The sequence below is a fragment of the Nylanderia fulva genome, unplaced genomic scaffold (assembly GCF_048542155.1).
Source record: "Nylanderia fulva isolate GAGA-0341 unplaced genomic scaffold, ASM4854215v1 Scaffold131, whole genome shotgun sequence".
In the NCBI taxonomy this organism is placed as follows: domain Eukaryota; kingdom Metazoa; phylum Arthropoda; class Insecta; order Hymenoptera; family Formicidae; genus Nylanderia; species Nylanderia fulva.
The window spans coordinates 210828-233411 of record NW_028189529.1 but is presented as its reverse complement, the minus strand read 5'-3'; the positions used below and the strand labels follow the sequence as shown (position 1 = coordinate 233411).

The following is a 22584-nucleotide window of genomic DNA, read 5'->3' as shown; positions in this document are numbered from 1 at the left end:
CAGCATGAAATATTGCTAAAATATTGCATAAATATTTCAATATTGCGCCATATTACAAATATTGCAGCAATATTGTACAAATATTATAAGTTATTATTTTATTGGAGACATTGCAAAATATTACTGCTATATTATAATGCAATCACATAGTTCTTTCATTTACCACTATGCGCCACAAACTGAGCTATCTAACTCGCATTAGATTTTAGTCCCGAGAATTATATAAAGCATGCAAAAAGTAGCAATTACAATTAACAATTTTTATCAATTTAATTCTTTTCTGATATGATCCCAATACAGGGAACTCAAATATTAAATTAATTGCTCAGAAATCAGACAAATAAATGTCTGAATAAATAAAAAAATAAATATTCTGCAATATTTTCTAAATATTATATTCACTTTTGTAGAAATAAATCAGCATCATTGCAAAAATGTTACACAATATAGTTTGAGGGCGGACATATTCTATATATTGTAGCAAGCTTTCAGGAATATTGCATACAATATTGCAATCTTGCAAAACAATAGTTTTGCAATATTTCGTGTTGTAGAGGAGAGGGTTGTTTTTGCCAACATCATATGTTACAATATGTGACGTATTCAAAAAGTTTTATTGCAATTAAAATATATTAAAGTATAAATATACATATAGTATATTGTTAAGTCTTTTAACCCTAAAAAAAATTTTTATATATTTTTTATATTATTTAATATTTGACACTGGCTATCTTAAACTGACAAAAAATTTCTTTTGAGAGTTGAAAGTCCTAATAACATGTACTTTAATTTGATTGCTTTCTCCAGCATGTCACATATTGTAGCTATATAATATGACTAAGTTTGTGAAAATAATCCTTTTTTTGCACTTTAATTGTAAATTTGTTAAAATTATGACAGAACTTGAAAACCGGATTTGTGTTCATCGTCCAAAAAAATTATAAGAAATGATTAGTTCAAGTCAATTTTTAAAAAATATAAATACAAGAGTTATAGAAAGGCCTTAAGAGTCGAACGCGGATGTTAATGCGTGCATTCCAACGAAAATTAATTTTTGTTTGGAATTAAATAATTGTGCACAAGGCACGTATTTTACTCGGTCTACTACCAAGACTTATATATATATGGAATAATCTTACTTGAGATTTTAATTCCATAGATCCCCTCTGACCTTCCTAAAGGATTAAATGCGTTCGGCTCTTGATAGTTTTAATGTTTGTTTACGCCGAAAAAGACGTTATTTAGAGTATTTATTTATAAGCAGAGAAAAATATAGAATCTCAAAAGATGAATAGCTCATTGTTAATGGTGACAGAAGTATCGTCCGGCAAAAAAAGTCTCGGGTTCGATTCAATGACTTGCGGATCTATATTTTTGTCTCGCATTTAATTTTTTAGGGGGGTCAGAGAGAATTTAAGAAATTAAAATCTCAAGAGATTTTAATTCCATATATATATATATATATATATATATATATATAAGTCATATATATATATATATATATATATAAGTCTTGATAGTATACCGAGTAAAATACGTGCCTTGTGCATATAATTACCCAGCTAACTATTTGTTTGAGAATTGTTAACAATCGGGAAACAATTTTTTGCCAAATAATGCATGGCTGCAAATCCAGGGCCTATTGTGTTCTCGAGTGTGCCTCAATTGCAATCAGAAATTAAAAGTATATCCTCCTAACATCAAATTGGGTGTAACTCCAGAACACAAACTGAGAACAGATTTGTCAATTGCAAACTGAAAACAGATTTGTGCCAAATGCTTAGCAAATCGAAGAAAAATAATTAAGTAAAAAAAGCAAATAAAATAATTTTGTAAGTCGTTATAATTGAAAAAAAGTAAAAATAATCTATTATAATGTATAAATGTATATTTTTGTTAGTCAAATCATATTTTGAACAAAACGTATATAATAATATTTTAAACTACTTTTGACATATCTGTGTGCTTTTTGTTGTCAATTTAACGTTTCAACAGATCTGCAGGATGTGCTGTGTTTCTGGCATCAATCTTTTATCAACGATTTCGACAGATCTGCTTGTTAATCATTGCCACTTTGTTAATATAGTCTGCGAACTGATGTTGGGAAATATTTACTTAATTTACACTCACAAGTGTTTGCAATGACAAAATATATGTTTTTCCTCTGCGGCCATTTAACAAACAAAAGTTGTTGCCTACATTTGCCTCCACAGAAATGGTTAGCTGGGATATTTAATTCCAACAGAAAATTAATTTTTATTAGAATGCACGCATTAACATCCACGTTCGGCTCTTAAGACCTTTCTCACTTGTATTTATATTTAATATAGAAGAACCTTGATAGTCTTAATGTCAATTTTTTTGTTGAACAATGTTATAGAATTAAAAGCTCCATGAACTTGGCCTTCCAATTTTGACTTTTTGAATTTATTTTGAATTTAGAAAGACTATTACAATATTCTTGCGTGAAAAAAGAGCAACGAAAGGAAATCGCATAACATATACGACATATAGTATATACTTGGTATAGAGAGAATTTCTAAAGAAGAAACACTGCAATTACAATTATGCTTATTTATTTACATATGCACCGAGCAAAAAGATATGCTTCTTTAATATTTTTTGACAATGTTAAAGGATATTCTATGTTATCCTAAATAAAGAAATGGTATAATTGTTGAATTCATGCTATTTAAACCAAGAAAAGAATATCTTTTAATTTTTTGTGAAATAAATGTCTTATATTTTGTTATTTCTCTTTTCAATAATTGTTTTACAGATTTTATCCCATAGATATTGTTTTCTATAAAATATTAGATATTCATTATCAACGCGACAAGAATTCTCTATATTTTCTACAATTTTATATACATATAATTTCATAATAAAATGTACTACATACCTTATTTTATCAACATTTTAATTGTTTGTATAAAAAAAATAAAAAATTAAATATTATATATATATAAAATAAATAAATTAATAAACAAAAATGCAAGACTTATTACAAATAATAATAGTGCGAATTTTATAAAGAACATACATGATAAAAAATTAATTATTTATTTTTGCAATCATATTACAATATTTAATCCTGTTCAACAAATGGCATTATATTTTATGGAATGCAAACAAATGCATTAAGATTGCATTATGGTGTCTTAAAGCATACAAACAAAGTTTCATTATAATAAGCATAAAGGTAAGATTAACGTTTGCATAATGCTTGGTAACATCATATGTATGCATACATATATACAGTGTTCTCAGTGTACCAATCTGTAAGATTTTTGAGACGTTTCCAACAGTATAAAAAAAGTTTATATTGTGAAAATTAATTTGTTTACGCAAGCTATCACATGCAATAAAAAAATTTGTAAAACAATTATTTATTTATAAATACATGTTTCTTGAATTTTTTTAAATAGAACTATATTTTTTTATATAAATTAGATTGTAAAATTATCAAAGACCTATTTTTTGAAAAAAAATTCTCTGAATTTCAATAAAATTCCCAGTTTTTCCAGGGAGTAAACATCCTATCTATATAGCATTTGTAATCAATTATTGCGCGCATATATTATAATAGTATTATAATTAAAATATTAATTTTGAATTACTTCTAAAATTAAAAATCAATTAAAATTCATAAATCGAGTAATAATAGATTTTGAAACTACTTTATAAGAAATTTGAGTTTCAGCTCGATTTTAATAAAGTAGTATCGACAACATTCTGCATAAAAAGTTATAAGGATAGAATAGTGAATAATTTACAAGATATTTTATATTGTAATTTGACATAATCTTACATACATTGAAATATATATATATATATATATATATATATCTTGTAAAGTTTCATTTTCTGATAATCTTACTTCAATACAATTTTCAATTTTAAGTACATAATAATGAAGGGAATCAATTGATGTAAAACAAAAAACACACACATAATTGTTTTTAAAAACAAGTACAGTTGCTAGTTTCAAACTATATATTTTTCTCAGATATCTTAAATATCTTGTTTTCGATTATATGAAAAAAATGTCAAAAAAAAGTTATTTATAAATATTTATTTAAAAAGAGCAAGAATTATAAAAATAAAAAAATTTTTTAAATCATTTTTCAAAATTTTAATGTCATTGATATTTTTTTCGCAATGTAATTATATGTTTTTATGATCAAATTATAATAGCTGAGATAAAAAATAAATTTAATGTCCTTAAATGTATAAATTTCTAAAATATATAAGATAAAATATAAATTTTATGTAACTATAGCCAACTATAATAATTTTTAACTTAATGTATCTTTGCGAATGGATATGTCTCTAGTCGCAAATATGTCTAACAAATAATATTTTCAAGGTTGTGAGTTTAAATTGACCACACTGGCTAATAATAAAAGGTTATTTATTGAATAGGCAACGTTTTGACCATGGAATTAGGTCCTCTTCAGGCCATAAATTCGATGTAAAGGGTTACACAATGCGCATAATATTGATTGAGACTTATTTAAAAAATGTGAGGCTCATATGAGAGCGTGAATCATGTGAATTCATGTTGGACATGTAATTAAAACCGAAATTAAAGACACTATTGTCATAACGATTCGTATTGAGTGAGCGTTAAACATACACACATATATGTATATAAAATAATATTTTGTATATTAAAATTAAGCTGGAAAAGGACCCAATTTAGGGTCGAAACGTCGTTTAAATAAAGATATTCATCTATAGTCAGTTTGGTCAATTACTTAACAACCTTGTTTTTAATTTAGACTGACAATTTACAATTTTTTTTGTACAATAGAAGAATTTAATAAGTAAAAGTTATTTTAACAAATGCTTAAAATGATGTCCATTTAATATATTTTTTTGTAAACTATGAATGAATAATCGTCCTTACAGAGTTTCTTGATTGATGTAACACATGCAATTTGAATATATTCTTTTATCTTTTTTTTTGCGTTGTAGATTTATAAATTGGATTACTTTAACAGCTTTCACAAAAAAAAATTCAATGTTGGATCAGAAGGGAGGCTATCGAATACTTGTACCTCGTTCGACCAACGTCGGAGAAATTTTTTATTTAATATTTCACAAGCTATATAAAAGCATTGTAAGCTGCACTAACTTAGGTAATTGTAAGTAGTAAAAAATTTTCATACTTTAGCCCATTCAAATCAATAAAATATAATTCAGTAATGGAGTCACCAGGAATACCATATCATACATTGCTCCATGAACGCTCATGTTACAATAACTTGTCAAAGCTATTTAGGATTTTCAAAGTTACAATAATATTTATTATGATCAAGTTGATTCATGGTTGGTAGTAGTTTCATCCGTAAACAAAACGTTATAAAAATGTGTTTTTTTTTTATTTTGTACAATGCCTATTTACAAAAAATAACACGATTCTGAAAATTTAGTGTCACGTTTTTGATACAAAAAAATGTAAATTAGATAATATTTATGACATTTAAGTATATTCCACAAATAGCAATAGATTTAGAAATATCAGAATAATGATGTTCAATTTGATGATAGTTTGTATAAGAATTATTTTTTTCTTGTTACTGCCAATGTAGCAATTTCTGACTGTTCTTCAGTAGCAAGTTTCGATCGTTTTCTTTTGAGTGAATGAATACTGCTTGTTTCAAAAAATAATAAAACAATTCAAAAGTTTGTTGAGAAGAATAATTTCTCTTAAGATAGCTTTCAGCATATAACAGATAGCAGAGTTTCTTGCAACTTCATGATAAATTAAAATCGTATTAATTATTTTTGCTTGATTAAATAATATATTGTTTCACAGAAGTAATGCGACTTCTCACAGTTACCAAATCGAATTGATTGTGATGAATTATTGAATATCGAACCGATTGTAATATATGAAAATAAAAGTTTATCAGCATTTATAATTTATGATAAATATTTATAAATAATTACAAATTATTAAGAATTTTTTACAACAATTTAAAGAGTAGCATAACTATATATCGTTTAATGTGGAATATTTTTAAACATAAAACAGAAATTGTACTTATTATACTATACTCTACAAATTAATTTTATAGATCAATTTTCAAACAATATTATTATAAAATTTATGTCATTTTAGTGTCCTTTACTTATGTAAAATTTTTACGCATAAAACATAGTCTCAAATATACAAAATAATCAGCATGAATAGATAAAGTGAATAAATTCATTATTTTGTAAACAAAGAATTCATTTATGTCTTTGCAATAACCATATAGACATTTTCCATAGAGACATTATTTCATAAATTATGACGATATAATTTATTGTTGATAAGTATTGCACTTTTTTATGTATTTAAAATATATTTGTATACATTTTATTTAATCTTCATTTAAATGATTTTGAGATTATCTAAATGGAATATTAGTACAATAATGTGACTGTTCCGTTATCAAAAAAGTAAGTGTTTTTATGAAACTCTGAAAATTACTTTAAGTGAACAGTTATGGTTCTAATTTATAAAAAAGGTTTTGTAATATTAATATAAAATTTAATGAAACAATAATTTATTGCTCTATCCTTTCATTCCTCCCTACTTCTCATATCTATCTTCCTCTTCCCTCCTCTTTTCTTCTTCCCTCGTTCCCTCCCTTCCTTCCTCCCTCCCTTCTCCCCTCTCTTTTTCCCGTCTCGTCCGTCTTACTAGATATTATGGAAGCTGAGGGCATTTTTTAAATTAAAATAGCAAGTCTAACTATAGTAAAATCACATCTCTTTGTCGCGCAGAAAACCGATAACGAACAAGTTTTGTTACAGAAGTTTCATAAACAATAGATCATTGTAATGCTCTTGCTCTTTGTTATCGTTTCTGGCGTAGTCGATAAAGTTGATCGCAATGCCTGTCTGATTTTTTTATGTCAGTGAAAATGAGAAAAGTCATAATTTAAACCAATATTTTGCAGTTTTGATTACAGATTATTTAACCTTTATTATTGCTTCTTTAGATCACAAATTACAGAGCAATAACATTAAAATCACATTATAAATAAATATTTAGTCTAAATATTGTTTTTGGATTTTATATTGTATATATACAGATGTAACAAAAAGGTGGAACACTAGATTATCTCGAAAAATATAAATTTTATAAAAAAATGTTTTAAATATAAGTTGTAGGGTTAAAAAAGATCTATTTATTAGCCTTATCAGTTTAACTTTGAGTGGCGTTTTTCAAAGTTATTTTAAGGTCAACTCAATTTTTTTAAATAGAACTACCCTAAGCGTTTTATGTAAATAGATTCTTTGTAACATTTTAATAAAAAATCAAGTATAAAATAGTTAAAAATTGAACCGTTTGCGAAATTTTTTAATATTTTAATTTAATATTTGGATATAAAATAAAAAATAAAATAAAATACACACAAAAAATCTCGTAAATTATTTCGTTTTTGATAATCTTACTTTACTACTTTGTGTAGAATAATTAGACAAATCGATTAATGTAAGACTAGTGCATAATTTTTAAGAAAAAGTATACAATTTGCGTCAATCAACTGCATGATATATATATATATATATATATATATATATATATATACACACACACACACGCACACGCACACGCGCGCGCGCACACACACACACACACACATCTGTATATATATATATATTTAAGAATATATATCTGTATATATATATGTACATACATATATATATATGTATCGTAAAAAACGATTCATTTCAATTTGTCTTTCGCGCGCGAATTTGGGACCGCGCCTTATCGCGCGTAGTAATATTTGGCAGAGAGCGTGCCTAGGAGTCCCCCACTCGGGCGAGCGGGCCAGAGCTAACTCGATCGCGGAGAGAAGCGGACGCACGCGTGAGGCGACACGTTTTCGCGAGAACAAAGGCGTCCAGTATATTTTTACCCGCGATAACGCTTTCATTTATATCCTTAGTACAACGAAACTAGCTTGTATTTTGACCGAAGCAAATAAATATTGTGAAAGAAGAAGAGTCAAAAATCTTTTTGGGCACATCGTCGCTGACGCACTCCTTTCAGAGACACGTGTGGCGGGCACATGCCCTCAGCGTAATCATTACGCAACAATATACATATATGTCTATATGCTAGGGATAGAACATATTACAAAGATTCGATTTATAAAACAAATTGAATGATTTTACTAAAAAAAAATCATTCAGGTTGACTTTCAAATAATTTTGAAAAGTAACCTTAGTGTAAATTTGACACTAGCAACTTATTTAAATTATTTCAATTTTAAGAATATAATAACAAACAAAAAATGTAGACTGTAAGTTTTAATGATTTAATTAAACTAGATTACAAAGAAATATTTTTCATTATTTTAAAGCAGGTATTTCTTACAGATTTTTGGATGTTGAAGGTGATGCCACAGGCCAATTTTGATCAACACGTTAGGTTTCCATATTTATAAGAACACTTTGTCTGGTTTAAAATAATTTTTGGCTGTAAACTAGTATTATATAGAAAATTATGAATATTGTTATTATATTATTAATGTTAATATATTATATAATTGCAAAGTAATGTATGCATATTAAGCAATACTAAAATTGAATCTATGCGTATCTCTTGTCTCATATATCTACTTGACTTTCTAACAGTTGCGTTTTCCATTAAAGCATTCCTGTTCAACGCAATATCCCTTTGTACCCATAGCACTCGTCGATAATGAAATTCTCTCCATAAATTTTGACATATTTAAAATACATAATTTATGTATGTGCATATGTACGTTATCGCATTATAATTAATTAATTATAAGAACGTAGATATTTGAGAATCGCCAGACATCGCCTTAATTAATTATATTTATATAAAACAATTGATGAAGAATTCAATGAAAAAAGAAAACAAAAAGAAGAATTCTTAGATTTTTCACGAAAAAGTAAAACTTAATTAAAATTTTGTGCTAATAATGCTTAATTGTTACAGTATTTCAGATAATACTTTGTAATCTTTACTAGTAATATTTCACAATGTTTTATAATATCATTAATGTTTATTAGTAATATTTCATAATATTTCAATATGTTACTAATAAAGCACAACAAAAGTAAAATGAACATCTACACTTTTATATCTTCGTAGATCGTCTTTTAAAAAAATTGACGCTTTAAAGAAATCCTCGTTTCTAATGCTTCTAATATCAAGAGACACGGTAGTGTCTCGCGACCAGTTAAGGGCGTAGCGGAGACACCGTGTATCTTAACGCGAGTCGGACATTTGAGTCTTTATAATATTTCGAATCCTCAATAATGGCTGAAGCAATCGAGTTTATACTAGACTTAATCGATAGATTGAGTTCGAATTATATAATAAAAGTGTCTTTATTTCTGCTCTACGTGATTTGTAAGCAGAGATATATAAATGCAAAGTCGAAATATGAAAAATTTCTATTAAGAAACGTCCCCGTCATCATTATCATCATCATTATCATCATCATTATCATCATCGACCACGCATACATAGTAGTATCGTGCTACACGTATTCACACGTATACAACACATGCGCACACATATATCACACGTACACAACACATGCAAGATGCATGTAGTGGTAATTTTGTCCATCTCGCACGTTTTACAACAGATGGCGATAGTGGCGCTCCGCCATATCGGCAGCGTGCGGGGTTATGTTGGCTAACTCTGTCTCTCTCTCTCTCTCTCTCTCTCTCTCTCTCTCTCTCTCTCTCTCTCCCTCTCTCCCTCTCTCTCTCTCTCTCTCTCTCTCTCTCTTTCTCACACACACACGCACACACACACAACTCTCTCATTCTCACTCACTCACTCACTGTTCGTCTTGTGTACTTATTTAGTACATTCATGATCGGCAGCGTGCGGGGTTATGTTGGCTAACTCTCTCTCTCTCTCTCTCTCTTTCTCTCTCTCTCTCTCTCTCTCTCTCTCTCTTTCTCACACACACACATATCTAATTAATAATGAATTTCTAATTATATTAAACATATCAAAATAAAGACATACATGTATTTATCAAATGAATAAAATTATTGAATACAGACTTAAAAAATTTATTAAACATAAACTTAAAAAATTAATTAATTAAACATATTCCAAATTTAGAAAAAATAAACTTTATTTATATATGCAACAGCTTTTTAAACTAAATTTTTAAATTCTATTTTATATTAGACAATTATCTCAATCAACATCTACGTCCACATTAGCTGCACTGCAGACTACCTCTACAGCCACATTATCTGCTCCGCGGATATAGCGTTATGCCAATACGATACATTACATGTACTTACTTACTTGCCTTTACTGTACCAACTCTTGTTCTTTCCACGTAATCATGTTTTTACAGTTATCGTTTGCTGTATATCTTCCAGCAAACTTTATTTCGTGTGAAGTGTATTTAATTAATTAAATCTCTGCGAAAGATTGAGAAGATGAAGGGATAATTCAAACTATGAAGACATGGTTACATGGAAAAGACAAGAGTTGATACAATAATAAAGACATACATGTATTTGTATCCTGCTGGCATAAGGTTATAGAAGTTGATTGAGATTGAAAAATAATAATGAAAATAATAAAAAAAATAAAGACACATGTATTTGTATCGTGCTGGCATAAAGTTATAAAAGTTGATTGAGATTGAAAAATAATAATAAAAATAATTAAAAAAAGGAAATATTCAATCATCATTTAAAAGCATATTTGAAATCTGTAGAATAAACAGTTTTTGCAAAAAATGTGGAGCATTAGAGCTCTAGTAAGTCTAAAAATAAATGTAAACATCAATTAATAATAACTGATGTTATATATATATTATATATATAAACCAATTTGTTGCAATATTCACTATAAAAGGTTGTAAGGGTAAGATGGCTAAAAGTGAATAATTTAAAAGATAGTTAACATAATTTTACATAAACTGAAATATTTCATAGAATAAAATATTTGTAATATTTCGAAGTTTATGTAAGATTATGTAAAAATTATACCTTTACAACTTTTTATAGTAAATATTGCGAGGAATCGATTTATATAAGAAAAATTAAGGTAATTCTATTTTGAAAATATAAGTGACCTTTAAATAACCTTGAAAATCGCTGTTTAGGAAAAAGTCTGTGTCAACTTTTTCTTTTTTGAAATCCTGCAACTTTTATCTAAATTTAATAGAAAATGTATAAAAAATGCTCGACATTAGTACACACACACACACACACACACATATGGGTAAATTTATATAAATAGGGTGCTTTAGGAGGAATGATCAGGATTCTAGGATATGATTGTACACATCATTTTAAGCAAAGAAGTTTAGATAAACATGTTTAATAATTGTTCTATTCCGGTCATAAAAATATACAAAAATGAATGATATAATCTCTAAAAACTCACCTTTAAAAAAAGGTAAAAAAAGGCGACCAGTTAAGGGCACGCCATTAACAAAAATTATCCATTGCAAACCCATGTAGAATCCTATCCTATTGCAAACCCATGTAGAATCCTATAAAAAATTAATCATTGCAAACCCATGTAGAATCCTAGGCAAAATTAACCATTGCAAACTCATGTAGAATTGTATTAAAAATGATCCATTGCAAACTTATGTAGAATCCTACATTGCAAACCCATGTACAATAGAATTGTATGAAAAATTATCGATTATAAATTCATGTACAATCGTAACAAAAGTAATGAAATAAAAAAAAAATTGCGCCAAGTGAAAGTAGAAACTTGTACCAGTGGAAAATTAAAGTTGCAGACATATATAGAGTCGTATAATGAATCAGTAAAAATTTAAATTTGCAAATGTAGAATCGTACCATAAAAAAACTTATCTTTTAAAAAAAAAGATAAACAAGATGCCAAGTCCATGCGCCATGTAAAAAAGAAATAAAAAAATTTTAGTTAAAAAAACTGGGAGCGCTGCTAAATAATATTCTAACAATATTAAAATTAAATTGTTACTTTTAAACTCATTACAGTTAAAATATGTTTTGTGTTTAAATTAATTAATGTTACTTTAAGGTGCATTGTAATTTTGAAACTTAGCAGCGCGCCCAGTTTTTTTAACTAAAATTTTTTTATTTCTTTTTTACATGGCGCATGGACTTGGCATCTTGTTTATCTTTTTTTTTAAAAGATAAGTTTTTTTATGGTACGATTCTACATTTGCAAATTTAAATTTTTACTGATTCATTATACGACTCTATATATGTCTGCAACTTTAATTTTCCACTGGTACAAGTTTCTACTTTCACTTGGCGCAATTTTTTTTTTATTTCATTACTTTTGTTACGATTGTACATGAATTTATAATCGATAATTTTTCATACAATTCTATTGTACATGGGTTTGCAATGTAGGATTCTACATAAGTTTGCAATGGATCATTTTTAATACAATTCTACATGAGTTTGCAATGGTTAATTTTGCCTAGGATTCTACATGGGTTTGCAATGATTAATTTTTTATAGGATTCTACATGGGTTTGCAATAGGATAGGATTCTACATGGGTTTGCAATGGATAATTTTTGTTAATGGCGTGCCCTTAACTGGTCGCCTTTTTTTACCTTTTTTTAAAGGTGAGTTTTTAGAGATTATAATATCATACAGTAATATACAATCAATTTAATTAGCAATTAAATATAGCATTACTATAAAATATTTAATGTAAAATATTAAATATTAGACAACATATTGCATTAAAAATTGCATTAATTTACGTGCAGAAAAATTTATTATATATATTTTATTTGTTAAAATCATTAACGACAAATTTCAACATAAAGATTGATATATTTAAATTATATTTTTATTTATACATATACTATTTTATATTTCTTAATTATTTTTGTTTTAATACAATATTATTACTAATATACATATGTATGTTTTATAGCCATTATAACGCATAAATGCATTATGTGAAATTAATCAAATTAAAATTAATTTTGATTATTAGAAAAAAATATAAATATTGTGTACTTTCTATTTAAAAAAAGAGATTCTATAAAGAAATTTGTTTTCTCATATCTCTTTTCAATTATAAAAATCTGTATAAAAATATCTGAATAATAAAGACAGAGTTAGAGTATAATAAAAAATGCTAGAAGTACACCATATATAAAAGATAGGTTATATTCTTTGTGCGAACGAAGAATGCATAAAAATGCATAAATTGACACATAGTAGGTGCAAAGGGGTGCATGCAATAAGATTACAGATGTTATTTAAAAATTTGTTGTAAAAAACAAAATTTAAAAATATATAATTTTTTAAATTTTAACTTAATCTTATAAAATTAAAGAGCGCGCGTTTAACAAAGCTAAAATTGATGTCTAAAAAGATATAGTTATTTAAAAATTTCTCATTTAATTTAATGAGATTTACTAATTCTTAAAGTGTTTGTCGAAACTATCTGGAAGCAATCTGTATTATTTCAAGCATTTTTAAAGGCTTGTGGTACAAGATATGATCGTATATATATTAATACTCATTTACGAATTTGTACTCATTATTGGTATTCAATTACAATATTTATTGAAAATAACTTCGATATAACGAATAACAGTACAATTAATGTTCGATTGATATACTGATTTTGTTTATATTCATTTATTCACTATTCAAATACACCTACATATCTTCAAGAGATATTACACAAGTTCGTTAAAATATAAGTTACTTTGTACAAAATGTATTCGTATTACGAATATAACAACTCGTAGGAAATGTTAAGAATTACAATATACATCTAAACAACAACAGTTTTAACAAACAGATTGTGAAAAACAAAATACAAACGTAGGTTGATGATGAAAAATAAATATTTGATACAGTTTATACGGATATTTCCCACATAATACAAAACTCAGCAAAAACATTACAGAAATGTTTCAAAGTTTCAAATCAGTTTTTAAATCTAAATAACACTAAAACATCGTTAAAACATATAAAAAACATAACATAAGAAAACGTAACATTTGAAATGTTTGTGCAACCTTTCATAAATGTATTTGTGACAAAATAGTGGACATTTTCACGTATCGAAGACGTATATAAGACATTTTTGAGAAAATTTTGCAAAAGTCTGAAAGATTTTATGCTGTGTAGGTTCTATATGTGTATACGCATTTAAACAGACACGCATCTTTATTTAAATTATTCAAGTATCATGTATAAAAACTTATAAATTTAATAAACTGATGATAACATATAAATTCTACATTAGCTGCATATTTGAATATTTAAGTAAATAGACGGAAAAAGTACTCCGTCTCTATTTTTATATAACCATTTAAAATAAACTCTAATCTAATTTACAATTAAACCACATTTATTTCTAATTTCAAATTAATATTATATGTGTATGTATGTATGTGTGTATATGTGTATAGAAGAAGAATGAGAGAAGGAAAGAGGAGGGAGAGGAGAGAGGTTTTTTAAAAATAATTTATTGTAAAATTTCACAAAATTTTGCTCTTCTAAATTGTTATCAAATATACTGACTTTAAATTTTTTATCGCATTTATAATGATTGTATATGTATATATCATTAACGATAGCAAAATAATTATTTAAATATTATGTAAGTCGTTATGTAATTATTGCGTTACGAGTGTAAGTGTTACGAGTTTTATTTGTGCATTTATTCACATTACAAGTTATAAAAAAATAAATAATTTATATAAATAATTGTGTCTAAAGTAAAATTTTTTCGATATATTTATATTTTATTTTCCTGGAAAATCGTAGAAAGTTATTTGAATGATAATTAATTACTTATTTTATTCTATTTCTTGATAACCTCAAAATTATCAAGAAGAATATTAATTATTGTTTGTTTCTGCAATTGCTAATGCAGCATATAATTATCATAGACATAAAGATATAAGCAATTGCTATTTTCAAAGTACTTATTATTAAACTAGAATTTATATATTTTATAGTTAACTCTACATAATATAATAAAATTTTATATAGAAGAAAATCTTTAAATAGTTAATAGATATTTTAGGTTGTTTTCTATTTTTAAGAATTTATTCAAGAAATAATTAATTTATTAAAAAATTATAATTGTATTTGTATTTTATTAGATTGTTATAAAAAGTAAAAAAGAATTTGTTAGAAATTAAATATAGCTATTTCTTCACTTTTTAATAGTAGACTAGTGCGAATGTTTTTCATTAGCAGTTCGCAATTTACATTAAACAATTAATTACTAGCTAACAAATATATAATTTATTATTGGAAATCGCTTTGTGGCATCATGATCCCATATTATCTATCATCTTATAATTAGTACAATTACTGTGCGATGACGACTGCATCATCAAAATGTATGATATAATTAATAGTTATTAGTAATATAATATATATTTATAATAAATATAATATATTGAATAATGTATTATAATATATTGAATAAATAATATATTGAATCAAGAAATATTATGACTGTGAATGTTGTAATTGTTATCTTTGCTCTTATAATAACTGTATTAATTACATAATGCAGAAAAACCTAAATATTATCAATTTTTATTTTAAAACTTTTTTTATTGTATATATATATATATATATATATATATTTTCATATAATGTATTAACTGCGATCATTAAAAAGCTTTTCAAAAGCTACTTAAAAATATCATTTCGATATCAAAGCATTAATATTTCTAAAATATTTGCGAGGTGCTTTTCGACAAATTAAATTTCAAGAATAAGTAGACAATATCGTTGCCAAAATACTTTATTACTAAATTAGAACAGATTTGGAATATAATTAATATATATAATTAATAAGTACTTATATAAAATATAAATTTTGTAATTACGATGTTTTCATTTTTAATATATATATTGTATATATATATATATATATATATTGTGTATGTATGTATATATATATATATATATATATAATATTAAAAGATATGTATAAAAACAACATGCTTTTTATTATATATTTCATGATTTTAATTGTCAGCGTAATTTTATGCAACTTGTATATTATAGAATATGATGCTTTTCATACGATAATTTATTTTGTTGACAGTTTATTAATTTATTAGGACTGTCTTATGATACGTATAATAAATATCTGACTAAACACGGAAGCGTAAATTACTATTATTTCTACCAAGAATTTCTCAAAGTACAAACACGACTAAATATACATATAACATCACTGTTGTAACTGATATGCGACAGGTGTTGGCTGTTTTGAAATTGCACTTGTAAACATAGTCGATATTTTAATGACAACAAATTGCACAAATAATGTTGTCAAAATAACTAAATAAGAAATTAAAAATAAAGTTCGAAAATAAATATAACGCATATTAATATATTATACATATAAATTTGCAATAGAATCCAAAAAGCTTACCAATATTAACGGTAAATCATCAATAAGAAATATTTATACATATATTGTACAATATTATACTTGTATATATGGTGTATATATACATATATATATATATATATGCATATATATATATATGTATATGTATACATATATATGTATGTGTGTGTGTGTATATATATATATATATATATATACATACATACATATATATATACATATATATGTATATATATGTATATATACACCATATATACAAGTATAATATTGCACAATATATAGTATAATATATAGTATAATATATAGTATAATATATAGTATAATATTGTACAATATTATACTTGTATATATGGTGTATATATGGTAATATTGTACAATATATGTATAAATATTTCTTATTGATGACTTATTGTTAATATTGGTAAGCTTTTCGGATTCTATTGCAAATTTATATGTATAATATATTAATATGCGTTATATTTATTTTCAAACTTTATTTTTAATTTCTTATTTAGTTATTTTGACGACATTATTTGTATATATATATATTTTATTTTCCATTAAAGACTTTTTATTATTTTTTTATTTATTACCTATCATATTTGTTACACACACACACACACACACACACACACACACATATATATATATATATTGATTCAATCTTACTGTAAATATTAAATTTGTCTAAAGGGGTTTTACTATACACAGATACGGAATTCACGTAGTGCATAGACCGATGATACTGCATCGAAAGCCGCAAACGAAATATAGCGCAAGCGCACGCGAACAAATAGCTGCAAATATTTATTTCTCATGTCACGCGAAGCAATACCGTGCGACACGATAGGATCTCATTTGCTAAATATAATTTTCTCGCTTCGCATATGCGACCTCGCTAAGCTAGTAAACAAAATCAGTTTGTCGACACGACAGTGAACCAACAGATGTACATAGAAATTTGCCTAACAACCTTGCAACGCAAGACACTTATATATCTTTAAAATTATTTATAATTAGTAATATGTACCATCGTAGAATGTTACTAAATTCTATTATTTTAAATTTGATAATTATTCCTACAAAATTCAAATTTAATTGACATAACTTCGTGAATTTTTTTAAACTTTTATTTGTAAAACTGATGATATAAGTATAAACTTGAAAAATGCTATAAAATTTTTAGTAAAGTGTTCGTCTTATTAATTTATTTGTATTAATAACAATTTAACATATTATTATTTATATATTATACAATTTATGTATTATAATATGTATTAATATTAATATATGTATAATATATATAATTAATAATATTATAATATTTATAATAAAAAAATTTATAAAATTTTTGCTGAAGTATCAAACCATATTGTTATGCAAATTTTTTCAAGTTTAACTTTCGAAATATTCAATTTCAAATTAATTGAATTTTTCTTTATTAAATTAAATTAATTTAAAATTTAAGAAATTTAAAAAAAATAATAATTTAATATATGAATATACATATATTAAATTATTATTTTTTTTTATTAAATTCAAATAATTTAAAATATTTCGAAAGTTAAACTTAAAAATTATCTATATTACCTATTCTTTAATTTTTAAGGTTATAATATTTATCAATTTATTTTTATTAATAACAAATTTATTGCATTTATATGTTTCAATGTTGTATTGATATTGTAAAACTTTATGACTATTATTTAATGCTAATTTAAATTTTGCTACCATATGATTTATGTGATAACAACTCATTAATTCTATTTTAGATATTATTGTAACGAGTTAGTGATGAAAAATCGTTAAAAAATTTAAATATACTACAACAATTTTATCCAAGAACCTTTTTATCGTCATCTCATATAAAACGTAAATATCCAAATATATAAATCAGATAAATAGAATGATGATTCTTCAAGGTATTTGCATTTTTTAACCGAAAATGATCAAGAATATATAAGAATATATAAGAATACATACGAAATATTAAGTCTTATTATACAATTGTTAGTGTTGGGTAGTATCTAGATACATTTTGTGCGTCTGTATTTGAGATATATTTAAATTGAAGTATCTGTATCTGTATACTTAGATACAAAACATAATATCTGAATTGTTTTTTTCAAATATATTTTAAGATAATTTCCACATATTTTTTTAAATTTCCCAATTCTTTAAATTTTTAAAAGATTAAAATTACAAATAGAACAGCTGACAATGCTATTGGAATATACATAGAATATACTTTAAATATACACATAGATATACTTAGTTCTCTCTTTTTAGACAAGCAAAAAGATATCACATAAATATATACGTGTTCTTCATATGAAACATTTGTTCTTATAATGTAACACAATTATATCGTCATCATCGGTTAAGCGATTATTTAGCATTGGTGGTCAAATTTTAATATCATACATGGCGAAATAGTTTGAGTGACTATATTTTTGATGCATCTTTGATATATTACGACTAACGAATAAACAAATCATAATGTAAACAAAAAATTAATAAAGATAAAAGATTTATTCAGTATATTTTGTATTATCCTTATTATGATATAAAATATAATTTAGAAGTATCTGATATATATATCTCAAATTCTTTTAAAGTATCTGAATACCTGTGTCTACATATATTTTAATTTGTATATTTGTATCTGTATCCAGATACATTTTTTCACATGTATCTGTATCGAGATACATTTTTCACATGTATCTGTATCGAGAACAGTCCTTTATTTCAAGTAGCTCTTCTAGATTTATTTATTTTTCCAAAACTCAGTTTTATCCTTTATTTTTAAAATTTTGTCCATTATTTTTTATTTGGCAGTCTGATATCTGATATCGTAGTATTAACATGATAATTTGTACGAAAACCACAGGACCTATTTAAGAAATCAAAGATTTGTTTCAACATAGTCAAATCATTTCCAATATATAAGAATATAGACTTTCAATAGTTGCAGAATTACTTTCTTTTTGCTCGTCGGTTTCCACATTAAGCACAAACTGATTTGGAAACATGTTGAAACAAAATCTTAAAATGTTTAGGTTTGTCCGTTTTCTCTGAGAAAATGCCGCAAGGATAGAATGTTATCGTATAATATAGCAGAAAACTTACACGTAAGTCGGCTCTACACGCAATCGTGTACGATTCCTAATTCCCCTTGCAATTTTTAGCAAAATTATTATCGCCGAGCACAAAGAGAGCACGTTCTCACAGGAAAGCACTTGTACTACTTGTCGTCACTTGCGCACGTGCACCGTAAACGTTATCACGATTATTACGAATCACTTTTTATTATTGCGGTGCGTCGCTCATCGAATCACATATCGACAGCATAGACTTTCTAACAAGACAGAGGCGTAAATGGTCCAGTGCGGCTCTTCAATTGTGCAACTTCTCTTTCCGAGAAGCATTTTTGGACGCGTCGATTGTCGATCTTCACATCTAGCACATCTAGAATATATGTATCTCGATATTTCACGCACAACACTGTAAGATCACAAAATCCATAGATTCTTCATGCGATTTTGATTGAACGTAAATGAGAATTGACGTGATTGAAGGTAGTCGTTTGTCGCTTTTGAACTAAATGACGCAGAAATCACCGATTACATATTTTAGCATTCTAATGTTCTCTGTGTACCTTGTTTATGTTGATCCGATTCTAAGAAAAATTCGAAAGATTCGAAAAAAAATTGTGCAAATGTCAACACTTCTTTCATCTCGCACATTTATAAGAGCAACCTGACAAAATTAACCTCGAATCAATAATATTCGTGATGTGAGAATTATAAAGATAGTGAAACGCGAGAGTCCAAACTCCTACAGAGTGAACCGGCGCAAGCTCCCGAACCTGGAGCTTCGACTCTCCAAGTCGATTTCGCGATTATCTTTTTTTTTACCATCTTTCTCTCTTTTTCTTTCTCCCCTTTCCCAACAAGAAATATAACAAAAAAGCTTCGATCAACGAGTTCGATTTTTTCGGCCTAATGAGTCAAGAGAGCAGAAAAATCTCGTCACACATTCTTTCTATATAAGACCGTGTTATTTTTTTTTCTCTCAAAGATAGTGACTCGATCGGAATAGGATAAGATAGAAAGAAGAGGGAATGAGATGAAGAAGTGAAAAGAAGGCGATGAGTGCATACGCAATGAAAAAAACGACGATGAAGATATAAGGTGAAAGAGAGGAAGAAGCAGAAAGACACGAGCGAAGGAGAGAAAAATAGAGAAAAAGAGGAATCTCGTAGCACACGCGTACTCGGCAAAGCTCGCAGCGTGGCGGGTCGACCGCGACTGAATCGTTGTCGAGGCAACTGGGGTCGAGCTTGAATGAGCGAGCATACCTCGGGCTCGCGAGTGGGAGAGAGAGGGAGCCGAACGCCGGGCAAAAGGGACGAGGATAGAGGGGTAGATATGTATGTAGCGCCGAGGGAGAGTTTAAGCTACCGACCAATACCATCAGCAAAATTATCAAAGACTCTGTGCCTGCAATCTTTAAACGTATTGCACTTTTTTCGGAATGACGGCTTTAAGATGGCTTCTTGAACGTCGTATATTTTCAATCGTCATGTCGAATTGCTACGTTTCTCGAATCGATGTCAACTGGTACATTCTGCCTTTTTTTTATCGTCAGAATGAAATTTTACAGAGCAGAGTTTTTGCACATCATGTTTCTTTGCATATATACAATGAGATTACATATATGTAAAAATAAAAATGTAATGTATATAAAAAAAATTGTTTTAGAGCAATTAATAATAATAAAATTGTTTTATTAAGATAAAAAATACACAAAAAAATTGTGAAAATTTTATTATGTTGTCCTATTTCAGTAAAAACTTGATTCCGTTGGTTATAACATTTTTAAAAATTTGTCACGTATTTCTACAGATCAAAACATATTCTAGAAAAAAGTCATTTTTAAATTGACCGATCACGTAATAAAAATAACATAGATTTTTATAAGCATTGTATAATTAATAATGTAGATAATTATGTAAGAAAAATTATGTAGATACATTTCAATTATGTAGATACATATTATGTAGATACATCTAATTTTTATATTTAAATTTTAATGTAAATAATTTCTTTCGATTGTATTAAATTTTTAAATATATATTACTGCTAAAAGGAAATTTCTTTTCATATCCTAAATATTAGGCTTTATTTTCAAACTTATAACTCAATGAAAATTATCGTAGATAAAAAATTAAGAAAACATTTTAAAGCTTGAAGTTTCAATTTTAACGCGTTGTTAATGATTCTAAAATTGTTTTATCTTTCTTGTTCTGTATTTTAAAAAAGCACATTATTTTGTTTTTTAAAATTATTTTGTTTTATATTTATTAAGTAAACACTTTTTAACAATTCAATCAGCAACTCTATAAAAAATTTCTGTCAAAAAAAATTCAATTCTTTCTAAACTACCACATTTTGTTTATAAATGCTTTTTTTTTATTTTCTACGATTTTTAGGGCCGAGTTTTTTAACACGATTTAGAAAAATTACTTAATCTGTATTTTTCAGAATAAAGAAAATAAAGATATTTTTAAAAATCACTGACAACACATTAAAATTAACATTTCAAATTTTAAAATGTTTTTTTAATTTTTTTATTCGGTGATTTTTTGCTTGTTTAACATTATTTATAAAATATACAGGTTTAATTTTGAAATTTGTAATTCGATAAAAAAATCGCAAAAAATTTAAAAAAATAACGTTTTGTATGTTGTAGTTTATGAAACTTGAGTTGAATTTTTTACATTTTTTTTTATCGAGCTGCAAAGTGTCGAAGTATATAATTTTAAGAAACAAAACAATGTATTTTTTTAAAGCACAGAAGAAGGAAGGTAAAAATATTTTTAAAAACACCGATAACGCTTTAAAATTTTAAATTTCAAAATGCTTTTTTAATTTTTTGTCTACGATGATTTCTTTACAGTTACAGTGGTTTCAAAATAATCTAATTTTTAGAGTATGAAAAGTATTTTTTTCCTTTTTTCCTATTTTTTTCTTTTTTATGAGTTACTCTGTAAGTTGTACTGTAGTCATAACATTGTATTTGATTTATCAACTATACATAGGTTGCCTATATTATTTACAGTGTACCTAGTTATTTCTTAATTTTATATATATCTTATTTGCAGAACATATACACACACATAGGGTATTCTAT

General features: G+C 26.1%; 1 long non-coding RNA gene across 3 annotated transcripts in view; it reads right to left on the bottom strand.

Annotated features, from left to right (window-relative positions):
• The window catches only part of LOC146724445 (uncharacterized), a 67009-nt gene extending 46309 nt beyond the window's left edge, over positions 1-20700 (bottom strand). The window contains exons 1-2 of one of the 3 annotated variants that reach the window (XR_014924075.1): positions 20048-20700; positions 19519-19893 (exon numbers count right to left, since the gene is read on the bottom strand). This is a non-coding gene — a long non-coding RNA (uncharacterized LOC146724445). Of the gene's footprint in view, positions 1-19518 lie in introns of all 3 variants that reach the window. The other 2 variants (XR_014924076.1, XR_014924074.1) reach the window with 2 other exon arrangements.
• Positions 20701-22584: the final 1884 nt, after the last annotated feature.